The sequence below is a fragment of the Haemorhous mexicanus genome, chromosome W, assembly GCF_027477595.1.
Source record: "Haemorhous mexicanus isolate bHaeMex1 chromosome W, bHaeMex1.pri, whole genome shotgun sequence".
Classification (NCBI taxonomy): Eukaryota; Metazoa; Chordata; class Aves; order Passeriformes; family Fringillidae; genus Haemorhous; species Haemorhous mexicanus.
This window is the reverse complement of record NC_082380.1, coordinates 7118473-7134217: the sequence shown is the minus strand read 5'-3', so window position 1 is coordinate 7134217 and position 15745 is coordinate 7118473. Positions and strand designations below refer to the sequence as shown.

The 15745-nt window shown below is 44.8% G+C and overlaps 2 long non-coding RNA genes across 2 annotated transcripts in view; one reads left to right on the top strand and one right to left on the bottom strand.

Annotated features, from left to right (window-relative positions):
* The first annotated feature begins 133 nt into the window (after positions 1–133).
* Positions 134–14224, top strand: LOC132341402 (uncharacterized). The gene is made up of 3 exons (XR_009490181.1): positions 134–594; positions 5889–6014; positions 8699–14224. It is a non-coding gene; the product is annotated as an uncharacterized LOC132341402 (long non-coding RNA).
* Positions 3598–15745, bottom strand: part of LOC132341404 (uncharacterized) — a 28026-nt gene continuing 15878 nt past the window's right edge. Inside the window, exon 2 of the long non-coding RNA XR_009490183.1 lies at positions 3598–4174. This is a non-coding gene — a long non-coding RNA (uncharacterized LOC132341404). The remainder of the gene's footprint in view (positions 4175–15745) is intronic.

The following is a 15745-nucleotide window of genomic DNA, read 5'->3' as shown; positions in this document are numbered from 1 at the left end:
TTCCCCTCCCCCATCACATGGTCTCTCCCTCACACACCCCCCGTTATACACACCTGGTGGTCTGTCCCATGGGTACCCCTCCCCTCGCCCCTCCCCAATGGCATCCCATTAGCCGCGGTCCTCTCTCCCCGCCCCCATCTCCTTGGGTATAAAACTCCACTGCAAGGGTGTCACTCTTTTTTCTACCTGTGTGGTTGCTGTCCCCAGAAGTGTCCTGTCCCAAGCCAATAAACAGGATACTTGTCCCCACGTGGAGAAGAGCGCTTCTTGTCTCTTACTTTCGTCTATGCAAGGCCGTGTGGGTTAGAGTCTGAGCTAGCCGGATTTGGACTCATGTAAAGCCCAGAAACCAACGGATTATTGCAGGTGGCGCCCCACGTGGTCGTCTCCCACAGCGGTCACGGAGCAGCTAGTAATTCCACGAGTGGATTACGTTAGCTTTTGGGACTTTCACCTTCCTCTGACTTCTTCGTCACGTTTTTGTCGGCAAGAAGGCTAGAGGGTGGGGTCGGGAACCCGCCGCGCCCACGGCAGACCGATCCCGTAGGAGGACTTCTTTACAGCTCTCCCAGCCAGCCACAGTCCCCAAGCGGGGTGAGTATTCCTCGCGAGTGTTAGTGGGACCCTGGGGGGGCCCCCAGAGTGTGGGGGTGAGCTCCCAGTGCAGGGAAAATCTGGTCCCGAGGAGGGTTTGGGCATCCCGCACAGTCCATGCGGGCGGAGCGGCTCCGGCGCTCTGGCAGCGCCTGTGCGCAGTTCCGGAGGCGGCGGCGGATCGGCACGGGCGGCTCCGAGCACCCGCGTAGCGGCCACGTGGCGCGGGGGAGGCGGCAGCTGGCGCCCGCCATATTAAAAAGCCGCGCGGTTTGTACGCAAGCAGTTCGTCTCTCCCCCGGGGCGGGGGGGGGGGGCTTCCCGGATTCTTTCCCGGATTGGCTGTGGACTCAGTGCTTTCAGTTTTTGTTTGTGCTGGCTGTAAAGAAGGTAGATTGAGTGCTGCAGAAAGCAAATATGGGTGCTGAGTTTTCTGCGACGCAGAGGAGCATTACATATTCATAGACCCTTATGCATAGGCATAAGCTAGTTTACATTTTCCAGGAACTATTACATTGCCCCTCCTTGGGTCCACCTTTTTAGAGCATGCGTATTTCTTGGCTGTGGTTTTGGCTCCTTCTCTTTATCACTTCCAGTCTGGGCCTTGGTCCATACTTTCTTCAGATGGCAGATGCTGATAGTTGGCCTATCAATAGCAGGGTCTTCATTACATATTCACTGGATGTTATCCCGACCAAACAGACAATTGATTCCTAACTATATCAGCTACCACTACTACTATGTCTAAGTTTTTGTTAATAGCAGAAATAAAAGCAAAGTTATTTTAACATTATACATATAACATTCATCCTAATGTTTGTGAAAAGCCAAAAACATAATATGTATTTATAACAGCAAATATTAAAATGGATTTTATATGTGTGATATTAAAGTAACTGTTATAAAGATATAGTTTTTATTTCTGTTGTTAATTAAGCTTAGATATAGTAGTGAAATAGCTGATGTAAGTATGCTTGTGTTAAAATGCTTGCTTGGATGGGATAATATCCAATGAACATGGTATCAGGACACCTGCTACAGATATGCCAACTATCAGCACTCATCGTCTGAAGAAAGTATGGACCAAGGCCCAAACCGGAAGAGATAAAGAGAAGGAGCCAAAACCACAGCCAAGAAACACGCATGCTCTAAAAAGGCGGACCCAAGGAGGGGCCATGTAAAATAGTTCCTAGAAAATGTAAACTAGTTTATGGATATGCATAAGGGCCTATTAATATGCAACAGGCTGATGTAATGGAAAAGGTATTTAAGGGATAGACGGGGTGCTCTTGGCTGAGTGCCAAGATACACGCAGCCATAATAACCTTTGCTCTATGGTCTTTATCTCCTATTGTCCTTTATTAAGCTTTTTAAATTTTCACAGGAGAGTGAACATGTTTTTTTCACACTCACTAAAAAAGGACTTTTACCCTCTACTTGGGTGCCTCAGTCGAAAACCCTGGGATCCCCGAGCCCCCTCATCCTCCAAGGGAGCCTGTATCTCAGGGCTGTGTGTAGGAGCCAGGCGGCCACTGCTCAGCCCCTGCCATTTTCTCTGCCACTGCTCAAAGGTTTCTTTGGTACACTGTAATTCGCACCCCCTGCCTGCCCGGACGCCCTGTGGTTCCAGCTACAGCTGCCAAGTTTCTGACACATCTCATCTACCACTCCGGGACTTGGCTCATCCCTGCCTTCCCAGCTTGCTATTCCGAGATCCCTGCTACAGCTCCTTTTGCTATCCAAAGGGGGCACTGGGATCGGCTGTCCCTGGGGGTTTGTAAGGGAAGCCCCTTCTCCATCCCTTTCTGCCAGCTGGGTCCACCATAACTACATGGAGAAAAGACAGTGGGACTTACACCACAGCGCCCTCTGCAGCCGAGGGGGTGTCATCGCACCTGCCCTGTCCAGCTGGGAGCCTGCTGGCTGTGACCAGAACAACACCAAAGGGGAAATTGCTTAAAGAGAGGGAAGAGACTGTTTTTTGGGTTTTCTGTTCTTTGTTGTTGCTGCCATTGTTGTTGTTTGTTTGCCTTGTCATACACATACATATTAGTAAAGAACTGTTATTAATTTTCTCATATCTTTGCCTGAAAGCCCCTTAATTTAATAATAATAATAATTTGGGGGGAAGGGGTTCATATTTTCCATTCCAGGAGAGGCTCCTGCCTTCCTTGGCAGACACATCTTTCAAACCAAGACATTTGGGTATCTGCTTTTAGCTAAGGCTGGTAGTAGGGTTTCCTGTGTTGTATTTTGAGTAAGAAGTGCAAAGATGCTGATTGGGGGCATTTAGATCAGGGAAGCTACAGATAAAGAAGTATCTATCTAGAGGTGTGTGTGGCTTTCAGTGGTCATATATGGAAAGTGCTTGCACGCTTAACTTTAACAAATTGTCAGATGGTGAAGATTCCTGAGGTCTGAGTGGATTTAGTAGTTTGTTAAAAGGGAGACGCTTCTGCTGGTTCCCTTTCTTTTGTTTCTGTGCTCATCTGACCTGTTGTTGAGCCAGTTTCAGCTGATCTTATGAACTGAATTACCTCACCATATAGTCAGAGAAACCCAGGGATAAAACGGGTGGATGAATATGAACTTTATGACTTATTCAAGGGGTCTTGAGGAATATGCCTTTTAGTGTCAACAGGCTCTTAAATTAGCACAAAGGTCTGTGTTATCCCCAAACTGAAATTCATTAAAAAAAAAGAGTTGAAACAGAGGGGAGATAATATCTAAACTTATGGGTTCCCACACAACTTGCACTGATTCGTCCTCATAGAGATCTTTGCTTTATCTCTTAAAAGTGCGAATACAAAATGTGACATTAGAATTTGATGTATTTTAATAGCCTTTCTTGGAAAATTAGTTGGGAATGTGGATTCTTCAACAAGGTTCATTGCTTGCTTTCATGGTTTGACTCTGAAGCAATGCCAGTGCCCCCATGGAAATACTTTCTCTCTGGTGTCTACTGTGAGATGTGATCAGAAATAGAGCAAAGCAGGCTCCAGCTTAGGAATAAAAAGGAAAAGAACTTTATTAACCTACAGCTATATATAAAGAGAAACACACACAGAACTCGGAATGAAAACCTTCCAAAAAACATTCCTCCTCCCCCCCACCAAATTTCCAATACATCCACCCCTCAGATCATCAACTCTCAGTATATCACCACTCTTTAGATAATCAATTCTCAGTTCATCAAGGAGAGAGGAGTCCTTCTTGTGCCACAGGCTTCCCATGGAAACACAGTTGAAACCTCTTGTGTTTCCATATCACGTGGCACCGCCCGGAGAACATTTGCCATCATGACATCTTCCTTCTATGTACAGTGCTCTCACCACTGTGCATGGACCAGAGCTGCTTCTAGGGTTTTCCTTTTAAGGGTGCTTTGCCCAGTTCCAAAAAGGGTACAGTCTCTCACTCTTGGGACACCTGTCCCCCCCCAAATTTCACCCCCTGGGGCCGAGGGGTCTCAAGAACAGAGATCCTCTTCTCTTCCACCGAAGATCGAGGGCACCACCGCCCTCCTCACCCGTCGTCTCTGTACACACACTCCTTCCCATCGCATCACTGTGATAGTGGGGCCCTGGAAAAATGTCAAGATAGACTCTGAAATGTTAAGCTTTGCGTTGCACCTACGTAAGTAGTATGATAAATTATATAATTGTTAGATGTGATGATTGTTTAGTAATTAAAAATAATCATTGTATAATCATAAGAGTAACCATGAGAAACTGTATGTTCCTAATCTAAGGAGGCTAGGCTTGGCTGAAATCTATATATACAATTGAACAATACAAGTTTAATAATTAACATTAGAGTTATATAACGGTAGAATATAAAGACATATCCATCCCGAACCTATGTCGGAGTCAGATTTGGGTTTGTACCCCTGACACCCAGAGCTCTTCAATAAAAGCGCCTGCATATAATCATTTCTTGTGATGTCGTGGTTTGAGGGGAAATGGTTTTTTTTGGGATGGTGTGGTCACGCCAATCGGTGTCCAGATTTTAATATTGGCACCTGGTTTGTCCACTGAGGGCATGGATACGCCTCTGAGAACACAGGGGGTTAAAAGCTGTGAGCTCCCACTGGAAGTTCCTTTTGAGTTCCGGCCCTGGACCAGAGGAGACCTCTCCCCTGTCCAGCTTGGAGCTGGGCAGGGGGGAGGGGAGCCATGTGGCCGGAGGGAGGTAGGCCAGGCCTGGGCCGAACAGTGGAGGAGCATTGCACTGCGAGGGCTTCGGACAGCCATCCCCCCATTTCCCCCCCCGGAGGAAGGGAGAGAGAGAGAGAGCAGACTGTGCTTGTGATAGCGCGGCTGGAGTGAAGGAGAAGGGGGGGTGCCCAGCAGGGCAGCCAGCCGTGGGAGTTCATGAACCAAACTGGCAGAGCCTGGGACTTTTAACCCTTCTTGGGATGATGGAAACCTTGCAAATGCTGATTCCTCCTGGAGTTGGTGAGATTGAGAGAAGTTGAGAAGAATTCTAGGTGGGAGGAGATGATGGAATGGCTTTTGGCTGGACTTTTCTTGGATAGCTATGGACAGAACCCTTGAGTTCCTGTGACACAGAGACTGCATCTAGGGGGAGGCAATGGCTCAGAGCCAGGAGAGTGCGGTGATGTGAGAGTGTGTGAACAGAAACGACGGGTGAGGAGGGTGGTGGTGGTGCCCTCCGTCTTCGATGAAGAAGAAGAGGAAGATGATCTCTGTTCGAGAGACCCCTCAGCCCCAGGGGGTGAAACATGGGGGGGACAGGTGTCCCAAAAGGAGAGGGACTGTGCTCTTTTTTGGAACTGGACAAAGCATCCTTAAAGGGAAAAAACCCTAGAAGCAGCTCTGGTCCATGTGCAGTGGTGAGAGCACTGGACATGGAAGGAAGAGGTCACGATAGCAAAATGTTCTCCGGGCGGTGCCACACGTGACACAGAAACACGAGAAGTTTCGACTGTTTCCTGGGTGAAGTCTGTGGTGCAAGAGGGACTCCTCTCTTCTCAAAGAATTGAGAATTGATTATCCAAAGGGTGGTAACGGAATTAGGAAATTTGGTGGTGGGAGGAGGAGGAAATTTGGAAGGTTTTCATCCTGTGTTCTGTGTGTTTTTTCCCTGTAGTTTTATGTTAATAAAGTTTTTTTCCTTTCAATCCTAAGTTGGGGCCTGCTCTGCTCTGTCTCTGATCACATCTCACAGCAGATACCAGGAAAAGAGGTATTCTCATGGAAGCACTGGCATTTTCCTAGGCTCAGACCATGACACGTGATTATGTGTTCCTGAGCGCTAACATTTTGGCAACCCAGACAGGACCCTGTGAGTGCGGCTGAGCAAGTTCGTGACTCGATCACGGTCCAGCCGGCATCAAGGAATTCTCGGGGAGCCCATCAGCTGCGACCGCCTCTGCTGCTCACAACGTCCCCAGGAGAGAGGTAAGGTGCTTTTATTTTGGTTTGGGTGCCTGCCAATAAGACGCAGTGAAAGCTACGCTTGGTTGGGCTAAGGAATTCCTGGTGGTATTGCCTAGGCGCCGTCCGTAAAGACAATCGCGAAAGTGTTGCAGGTTCGACATTTGTGGTATATTTTTGGATGGAGAAGCTCAAAGGGATTTTGGGCAGCAATGCCTCTATTCCGCAAACTTTTCCTTTGGAGTGCTTATTAGCACATTGGAAACAGGTTAATTTTGGGGAAGAATTACGTAAAGCTAAGTTGATTAATTATTGTAATACATGGTGGCCAAAATATGTCTTAGAGAATGGCGAAAAATGGCCAAAATACGGGACTTTGCAATATGACACCATTTCGCAGGTAATGTCGTTTTGTTAGCAAGAAGGAAAATGGGATGAGGTTCTGTATATTGATTTGTTTTTCTATTTATGGGAAAAGCCAGAATGGCGGGATGAATGTGGATTAATGGTGGTTAGAGCGTCTGCAAGTGATAAGTGTGGGGTTTGCGAGAAATGTTGTCTAGAACACTTGGCGTTGAAAGAAAGTCTGAGTAGGGAAAATTATACAGATATTGATTTACAGGTAGCTCCAATAAGACCAAGAGAACCTAACCCTATCCCACCTGCTTCATCTGTCCCTATCCCACTGCCTACCCCTACCTCACCTGATCCAGAACCTGTCTCATCTAGTACACCTTTCTCTCTTTATCCTCCTCTCCCATCGTCACCTGATTCCTCTTCCTCGGAAGATGAGCAAAACCTAACGGTGATAGAAAGGAGAGGGAGGGATGCAAGTAGAAAAGATAGTAATAGTAATGAATCAGCGACCCCAGTAGCCCACAGAACCCGAAGCCGGTCAAAGCTTGCCCCGGTTGTGGAAAGAAAAGACATAGGCAGACAAAAACGGACTGTGATTGCCCCCTTGCGACAAGGTGTAGGAGTGGAAGGGCCAGTGTTTGTAAAAGTGCCTTTTTCTCCTGCAGATTTAATTATTTAGAAACAGTCAGCTGGAACTTATAGAGAAAATCCTGATAAGGTGGCACAAGTAGTAAAAATGATTATGAAAACTCAGAATCCTGACTGGGATGACATACAAGTAATATTAGATACTTTGATGGATTCTACTGAGAAAGAGATGGTACTTAAGGCAGCCAAAGAAAGGGCAAGGGAAGATACCAGAAACGGGCTCGTAACAGGAACTCTAGATGAAAATTTTCCAATTGAGGATCCAAAATGGGACCCTAACTTGCCTTGGGGTATGAGGAGACTACAGAGATATCAGGAGTGGATCCAAATAGGAGTTCAGAATGCTGTGCCCAAAACTATAAATTGATCTAAACTATATGAGGTTCGGCAGGAAAAGAAAGAATCTCCCACTGCGTTTTTGGAGAGGCTTAAGGAGGCAGCAAGGAAATATACAGATCTCCAAATAGACACAGAACAAGCAAAGGTTCAGCTCACTCTCATATTCTTGGGACAGTCACAAGATGATATTCGGAAGAAATTGCAAAAATTAGAGGGGGAGGAATTAAGGAATCTGGATAAGCTACTTGAGGTAGCCTGGAAGGTATATAATAATCGTGAAAGAGAAGCTAGTATAAGGCAGCAGTAAAATCTTTTGGCAATAATACAAGGAAAAGGGAACCCAAATTTCAGGGGATGTGGCAGTGGTAGTCGTGGTAGAAGACCAGTTATGCAAGGGTTAAGCCTAAATCAATGTGCGTATTGCAAGCAGGAGGGGCATTGGAAGAGAGAGTGCGCAAACAACCCAGACAACCGGTTTCACCAGGGCAATCAGTTCCAGCAGGAAAACATTGCCAAGGCAATGGTGTTAGGCGAATATAACAGCTGACTAGACGTGGAACCCGTAAAACAGGTTAAAGAACCTCTCAAAACTATACAGCTAGAGCATAAAGAAGTCAATTTTCTAGTGGATACAGGAGCTACATATTCCGTGCTGAATGATCTACAAGGAAAAATTGGAGATAAGCAAACAACAATAGTTGGGGCTACAGGGAAGGAGGAAAATCGGCCGTTCTTGCAACCCCTAGATTTGTGTTTTGGGAAGAAGACTTTACCGCATGAATTCCTCTATGTACCTGAGTGTCCAATTCCGCTTTTAGGGAGGGATCTGCTGGCGAAACTTGATGCGGTAATAACCTTTGAAAACGGGGAACTTGTAATGAAAATACCTGAATCAAAGACGGGACAGATTTTAATGATCAAAGAAAAACCAGTTCCCTCTATCCCTAGGGAGGTAGAAGATGCAGTGATTCCCTCTGTATGGGAAACGGATATACCAGGGAAATCTAAGTTGGCACAACCAGTGCATGTAGAGTCAAAAGAAGGGGCAAGGGCTGTACAGATCAAACAGTACCCCATACAACCAGAAGCACAGCAAGGGATAGTAAAGATTATTGAGAAATTCTTGAAGACCGGAATTTTAGAAGAATGTGAATCAGAATTTAATACACCAATATTTCCAGTAAAGAAACCAAATAGTGAATATAGATTAGTGCAGGATTTGAGAGCAATAAATAAAATAACAAAGGTCATTTATCCAGTAGTAACAAATCCCTACACATTGCTGACATCCATCAAGGAGATATATAAATGGTTTAGTGCAATTGATTTAAAAGATGCCTTTTTTTGCATCCCCCTTGACAAAGAAAGTAGGAAACTGTTTGCCTTTGAGTGGGAAAACCCAGGGAACGGAAGAAAGACCCAGCTCACCTAGACACGACTTCCACAAGGGACAAGAACTCGCTGACCCTATTCGGAAACCAACTGGCAAAGGAGCTGGAGATTTGGACCGAAAATGGGCAAGTACCAAGAGACCAATACCTATTGTTGCAGTATGTTGATGAGATACTAATAGCTACAGAAGAAAAAGCAACCTGTATAAAAATAACCATAGAGATTTTAAATTCACTGGGAATGGGAGGTTACAAAGTATCCAGAGGAAAGGCACAAATTGCCCAACAGACTGTGATTTACCTGGGATGTGAAATTTCACAAGGGCAACGAAAACTAGGTACTAACCGTATCCAAGCTATCTGTGCTATTCCAGAGCCCCAGAACTTAGATGAGCTGCGAGTCTTCCTCGAGAGGGCAGGATGGTGTTGCTTGTGGATCATGGACTATGGACTGATTGCGAAACCCCTGTATGAAGCTCAGAAGACGCAGCCATTCACCTGGGGCAAGCCACAGAAAGTAGCCTTCCAAAAATTAAAGGAAGCGCTGACAACTGCTCCAGCATTAGGGTTACCTGATCTGTCTAAAGATTTTCAGCTGTTTCTTGCCGGGGTCTCTCTCTCTCTAGCTGGTCAGAGTGATCCCGAGAAAAGTCTGAAAGTCTCTTTTCCCAGCCTGGTGCTTTAAGAAGGAGTCAGAGCTCTTAATTTCTTCGGTCTCAAGGTTGTTCATTGCATCTTATCTATAAAATTCTTTCTCCCTGTCCAGCCGAGATCCGTTCGGCTGGACAGTCCAGAGGCACTCCGCCTGCCCCCAGAGCGGTGTTATCTTTATATACTACAAACTACATGTAAAATATGTAGTTGTTTTCCAATACCTATCATCTATATTAGACAGTGAGTTTCTACTCTAGACCAATCTAAAAGTGCCAACATCACCAGACAAGATGGAGGTAGAGAAGAAGAAGAAGAAAGGCTAGACATGCCTAAATCCCTCCATCTCCTCCCCAGAAACCCCCATACCAAAAATCCTAAAACCTACATTTACACTCTGTAATTATTTTATTTTTACACTATTCAAACTGCTGGTGCTTTTATCTCCTTCTATAAAGGTGACAGTTTGCTCCGTGGTTCGTCATTGAACCCACTGGTGTTCTGGGCTGTGTGCCAGAGTCTCCGAGCCCCCTGGTGAGGGTCTCAGAAAACTCCAGACTCCCAGAGGGATATCCTAAATTCCGACAGTTTGTACATGAAAGGCTATGCCTAGCACTAGGAGTCCTGACCCAACGTCTGGGAAGCTGGAAAAGGCCGGTGGGCTGCTTTTCCAAACAACTTGACAACATAAGTGCCGGATGGCCTCCATGTCTGCGGGCAGTCCTAGCCACTGTGATGCTGATACAAGAAGCCAGGAAGCTTGCTATGGGAAGGCACATAGATGTCTATGTACCACACATGGTAACCACTGTCTTAGAACAGAAGGGGGGCCATTGGCTATCTCCAAGCAGGATGATAAAATTCCAGGTAATCCTGACTGAGCAGGATGATGTCACATTAAAAACAACTAACCTTTTGAATCCAGCTTTGTTCGTAGGTACCACGACTGAAGAAGGCCCATTAGAACAAGACTGTGTAGAGGTAATAAGTACACCTATTCAGCAAGAGAAGACTTGAAAGACGTCCCGCTAGAGCAGCCGGAGTGAGAGCTATTTACAGATGGGAGCAGCTTCGTGGAAAACGGAACCAGATACGCTGGATATGCGGTAACAACAGTCAGTACAGTAGTGGAGGCAAAGGCATTACCACCAAATACATCTGCCCAGAAGGCAGAACTGGTTGCTTTAACCAGGGCACTAGAATTAAGTGAAGGGAAAAAGGTCAGTACATGGGCTGACTCAAAATATGCTTTTGGAGTGGTGCATGTACACGGAGCACTGTGGAAAGAAAGAGGATTATTGTCTTCTCGAGGTATGCACATTAAACACCAAGATGCAGTCCTGCAATTGATAAAAGCAGTACAAAAACCTGAACAAGTGGCAATTATACACTGTAAAGCACACCAATCAGGAAACTCCAAAATCTGTGAAAGAAATCAAAAGGCAGACTGGGCAGCCCGACAGGTTGCTCGAGAGGTGCAAACAACAGTGGTATTGATACTTTCAAAGCTCAATGTATCCCAATTTAATTTGCCTCCAAAACCAAGATATTCAGTAGAAGATGAGAGACTGGCGCGTTTACTAAATGCACAAAAGAATTCGGAAGGATGGCATGTGACTGCACAAGGACAGATAGTGGTACCCCCCTTGATAATGAGAGAAGTTCTACAAATTAAACATAAAAAATGTCATTGGGGTGCAGAGGCATTGGTAAAATTGCGAAAGCAGAGTTTAATTTCGGTACGGATGTTAACAATGGCAAAACCAGTCATGTCAAAATGTGATATCTGCTTGAAAAACAACCCAGTAGCTAGGCGACAGGCACAGCTAGGAAGAATTCAGATAGGAATAGAGCCAGGAGACTATTGGCAATTAGATTTTGTAAAATTACCAAGAACTCGAGGATACAAATACCTCTAAGTAGGGGCTGACACATTTTCTGGATGGCCAGAAGCCCTTCCCTGTCGCACAAACCAAGCAAAGGAAACAGTTAAGTAGTTACTACAGGAAATTATTCCCAAGTTCGGGGTACCCCTAGGGGTATCATCAGATAGGGGGCCCCATTTCATAGCTACAGTAGTAAAAGAGCTAAGTAGATTGCTGGGGATAACTTGGGACCTCCATACACCGTAGAGACCCCAGTCAAGTGGACAGGTAGAGAGGATGAATCAGACACTAAAGAGGCAAATCAGTAAAATATGCCAAGAAGCCAAGCTGCAGTGGCCCAAGGCTTTGCCAATGGCACTGTTGAAGATTAGGATAAAACCTAGGAGCGGGATGTCAGTCAGTCCTTATGAGATATTGTATGGGAAACCATCTGAATCTCCTGAGCCTAACCCTAATGTACACGTCACAGGAAAGCAGGAAGTGTATAATTATGTTCTGTCTCTTGGGAAAACTTTAGCTCGGCTCCAGAGCATCCTTGTGTGAAATAGACCAATAACTCTCGAGAATCCAGTTCATAACATACATCCAGGAGACGAGGTGTACATTAAAAACTGGAACAAAGAACCGCTGAAAGAAAAGTGGAGTGGACCCTATCAGGTACTGCTGACCACCTTTACAGCAGTCAAAATAGCCGGCATGGACCCCTGGATTCACTATACCCAAGTGAAGAAAGTCCATCCTGGATCACGGACTATGTAAACTGTGGAACCAAGACTGAAGATAAGATGTGTTTAATTACTTTGAGAATGCTGTTAGTAATTATGCTAATGTTATGGTCATTAATGTCTTTGGGATGTGGAATGCAAAAAGATCAACTAACCACTCTTCATTCTAGAATGAAGAGAGAGGCAGAAACACAAGTGATAAAAATTTCTAATGCAGTTCGAGCTGCGAATGTAATGATTGGATTAGTCAGATTTTGCCAAAATGCAAAACACCAGTAGAATAACTGCCTTTCTGCCAATACCAAAGGCAGCAGGAGACCCAGTAAATTAGAGAATCATAACATCAAAACTACCTGAAATACAAAAGTTCAAAACAATTGCATGCAAACAGGTACCCGAGTCGAGGCAAGTAGTCAAGGAAACTTGGGAGAAAATAGGAACATGGATGAGACCTATGAGCCAGAAAGACTGTATTTTAAGTGATGGCATATTAGGAACCCCTATGGGACAGTCGGGAGGCATTACACAATGGCAATGCTATTTGCCACTCTATAAAAGATCATAGAAAATGTTACAGAAACCACTCTAATATGGAAGTGTGAGGCCAAGGATCAGAAAGATCAGAGAGAGCCTTGGGACAGTGCGTGGTCTGTGAGTATACTTCAAAAATTCCAATATATGGCAAACACCCCTTGGTGTATTAAGTGGGAAGGCTCCGAGAATGAAACATCCAGCAGTAACGTACACTGCCACTAGTAGCAGAACGTGGGCAGACAAAGTAAGTTGGTGGGCATGCAATAAAACTTATGACTGCACTTCTGATAATGCAGAGATAAAACAGATGCCACCCCTGGCAATAGCCCTACAGATTGGTTGTGCTTGCAGAGGGATCAAACATAAACAAGACAAAATGAATTATAAAGTAGTTGTAGATTGCACCAGGAGTACAATCCAAAGTCCAAGACAATTTGTATGGGCAACAAGCGATGGTACCTGGACAACACATCTGCCTGTAGATGGGAAAGTAAAGGAAATTACTTTGGGCCTCCCAAGCTTATGTCCAATTTGGAAAAAGTCCCCATTTAATGGAAAACATGAACTTCTGCAGATAAGAGCAAGACGAGAAGTTCTAGACAATGAAACTTGGCAAGAACCCTCTAGTGGAGTAAGATTTGAGTGGGCCCTAGAGTCTTTGCTTGGTCCTATATCAAACTATCAGAATAGAGAGATGCTGTACAAACTTACAGGCCAGGTAGATAGACTGGCAAGAGTCACCCGGGAAGGATTTAAAGAATTAAACGTACAATTACAAGCCACCACAAAAATGACTTTGTAAAATCAATTAGCCTTAGATTTGTTACTCCTGAAGGAGCATGGACTATGTGGATTTTTAAAAGGACGAGTTGATCATTGCTGCGTTCACATCCCAAATGTAACTGCAGATGTAGAATATGACATCAATCAGTTGCAACAAATAAAGTATGAAGCACAAGAAGAGCAAAAGGATTTGACTACAAGCTGGTTAGGAAAAATCTTTAAAAGGTTAGGGTGGAATGTGAGTTCATGGATTAAGTCTATTACTGAGAGTGTGATAATCTTACTAATTGTATTCTTAGCAATTTGGTTAGTTTACATCATCTTAAGGAGAGAGATACAGAAGAAAACGTCCTGGAACCAGAAAATAATAAAAGCACTGACACGAGATCCAGGCCCACTATCTTCTGGTTCTCCAGTTCGTGATAGCATCCACGACAACGTTTACATCAACCTTGGATTTGAGGAACATCAAGCATAAATTAAGAAGTAAAGGACTGTATCAAGTGAAAGCATTTACACCTATAGTGAAGTGAAAATGCTTTCAAAGGGGGGAGAAACCATAGTGGGGCCCTGGAAAAAATGTCAAGATACACTCTGAAATGTTAAGCTTTGCGTTGCAGCTAACTAAGTAGTATGATAAATGATATAATTGTTAGATGTGATGATTGTTTAGTAATTAAAAATCATTATTGTATAATCATAAGAAGAACCATGAGAAACTGTATGTTCCTAATCTAAGGAGGCTATGCTCGGCTGAAATCTATATATACAATTGAACAATACAAGTTTAATAATTAACATGAAAGTTATATAACGGTAGAATATAAAAGCATATCCATCCTGAACCTATGTCGGAGTCAGATTTGGGTTTGTACCCCTGACACCCAGAGCTCTTCAGTAAAAGCACCTGCATATAATAATTTCTCGTGATTATGTGTTCCTGAACACTAACAACTGCACTCTCTTGGCTCTGAGCCATTTCCTCCCCCCCGAAATGCAGTCTCTGTGTCACAGGAAAAAAATGGTTCTGTCCATAGCTATACAAGAAAAGTCCAGCCAAAGGCCACTCCATCACCTGCCACCTAGGATTCTTCTGAACTTCTCTCGTGGCCCATTTCCTCTTATCTCATGTCTATCTCTCTTCTCATTCAACTCCAGGAGGAATCAGCATTTGTAAGGGTTCCATCATCTAAGAAAGGGGTTAAAAATCTCAGGCTCTGCCTGTCCAGAACTCCCACGGCTGCCCTGCCAGGCACCTGCTCATCGCACCCCCCTCCCCTTCTCCTTCACTCCGCTGTGCTATCAAGTTTCAAGGTGGCACAGGTACAGACACCAGCTCTCTCTCTCTCTCCTGGTTGGGGGGGGGGGGGGGGGCAGGGGGTGGCTGCCCGAAGCCTCTCAGTGCTCCTCCACCCTTCCATCTTGCAGGGGCCTTCACCTCCCTTCTCTGTCCAAGGCCCGGCCTACCTCATCCATCCGCATGGCTTCTCTCCCCCGCCCAGCCTGCAGCTGGGCAGGGCAGATCTGACCTCTTTCATGGACAGAACCCAAGTGAGCTTCCCCCGGGAGTTCTCAGCTTTTAACCCCCCTGTGTTCTCAGAGGCATGTCCGTGTCCTCAGTGGCCACACCAGGTGCCAGTATTCAAATCTGAGCACCTATTGGTTTGACCACAGCATCCCAAAAAACTCGCTTCATTTCAAACCAGGACACTTGCATTCTCATTTTCCCTGGTGCATGTGTATGAAAACTGTCTTTAAAATATCTAATTTTAATATGGGACTATAAATGTTTACTTTCAAACAGAACTCTTACTTATGAGGGCTAAGCTGTTGGAAGCTGTTGTACTTTGTAGGAATTTTGCCTATAGTGAGAACTTCAGTTTCCATGGGTTTTTGTCAACAAAGAATGAAATTGGATTTTACGAGCTGATCTTGATTTTTGACTGAGGTCTCTATTCTGCTGTGATGATATTCAATTAAAAGTCTAACTCCTTTCAGAAGGTAACCAATTTAACTTCTAACCAGTACCCATTCGCTTGTTTAAATTTATTTGTCTCAGATACCTGTTATAACAACTTAATTACATTTTAACAAATTGATATAGGAACTCCTTTGGGGTCAACTATTTTGCTCTAGTCTAGTCCTCCAGTACTAGCATAAATTGGTACTCATATCCATAAGTGCAGAAACTTAAACAACTTATGTGTATATACACAGTAATTACATGCCTTACGATATGTTGCAGACATAAAAGGACTAAGAAGTATTAGGGAAAGGGAAATAGATTGGCTGAGTTCCACCCTTCCATCCTTGAGGGAATCCCACCGTGAGTCAGAGGACTCCCATGCCTCCCACTGTCAGGCAATAGGACACTTGGTGGATGAGGGGGAGTGGAAATGGGTCCCTACTCAGGGAGGTAATAAAAATTCCTCCTGACCCCC